Below are 1,559 nucleotides of genomic sequence, written 5' to 3' on the forward strand. Positions count from 1 at the left end.
CGACCCCAAGACCCCCGTAGCCGGCCCGGCGACTTCGGCAGCCGGCTCGGGGACTTCAGCGACCGGCTCGGGGACTTCGTCAACCGGCTCGGGGACTACCACGACCAGCTCGGGGACTGCGGTAGCCGGCCCGGGGACTGCACCAGCACTACAGCCGGCGGCCGACTCCAGCACCTCACCGCCCAGCCCGCCCACCTTGGTGGCAGTAGCCACTTTGGCAGTAGAAGAAGTCGCGGCTCCATCATGGGCTCGGTCCATCCTCAACTTCCTAGTAAACCAAGACCTGCCGGCTGACGAAACAGAAGCAAGACAAGTCCAGCGTCGAGCCAGAGCGTACACAATCGTCAACAGAGAACTACTCAAGAGCAGCGTCACTGGAATCCTCCAACGGTGCGTCGAGCAAGAGAAGGGCATTGCAATCCTCACAGACATTCACCAAGGAGAATGCGGCCACCATGCGGCCTCAAGATCACTTGTCGCCAAAGCCTTCCGCCATGGTTTCTTCTGGCCGACTGCTTTGGATGACGCCAAAGAATTAGTCAAACATTGCAAGGGATGCCAACTCTTCAGCTCCAAGCAACACGTGCCGGCTTCGGCACTCAAGACCATTCCCCTCACTTGGCCCTTTGCCGTTTAGGGACTGGACATGGTGGGCCCATTCAAGACGGCGCGCGGCGGCATGACGCATTTGCTCGTCACCGTGGACAAATTCACCAAGTGGATTGAGGCAAAGCCGATCAAGAAGTTGAATGGGCCGACTGTCGTGACGTTCATCGCAGACATAACAACTCGGTATGGCGTGCCGCACAGCATCATCACCGACAATGGCACGAATTTTGCCAAAGGAGCCTTGGCACGTTTCTGCGCAGCCCAAGGTATCCGGCTGGACTTAGCATCCGTCGCCCACCCGCAGTCAAACGGCCAGGTCGAGCGAGCCAACGGCCTCATCCTCTCTGGCATCAAGCCCCGACTGGTTGTACCTCTGGAGCGCTCAGCCGGCTGTTGGCTCGATGAGCTGCCGGCTATCCTCTGGAGTCTGCGCACTACACCAAACAAGTCAACCGGCTTCACCCCTTTCTTCCTGGTGTATGGTGCCGAGGCGGTCATCCCAACTGACATCGAGTTCGACTCGCCTCGGGTTACCATGTACATGGAAGCGGATGCCAAGGAAGCACGAGAAGACGGCGTCGACCTGCTGGAAGAAAGCCGGCTGTTAGCCCTCAGCCGGTCTGCAATCTACCAGCAGGGTTTGCGCCGCTACCACAGCCGGAAGGTCAGGCCAAGATCTTTCCAAGAGGGCAATCTTGTGCTCCGGCTGATCCAGCGAACAGCCGGCCAGCACAAGCTCTCAGCCCCTTGGGAAGGCCCCTTCGTCATCAGCAGAGCTCTAGGCAACGACTCCTACTACCTGATCGATGCACAGAAGCCGAAGGCGCGCAAGAGAGACGACTCCGGCAAGGAGTCGGAACGACCATGGAACGCCAACCTCCTCCGAAGATTTTACAGTTGAAATGCAGCATGTACCGCGCTAACTTTTGTATTAAGTACAAGACAATAGG

Source organism: Triticum dicoccoides, chromosome 6A (assembly GCF_002162155.2).
Source record: "Triticum dicoccoides isolate Atlit2015 ecotype Zavitan chromosome 6A, WEW_v2.0, whole genome shotgun sequence".
Lineage (NCBI taxonomy): Eukaryota > Viridiplantae > Streptophyta > Magnoliopsida > Poales > Poaceae > Triticum > Triticum dicoccoides.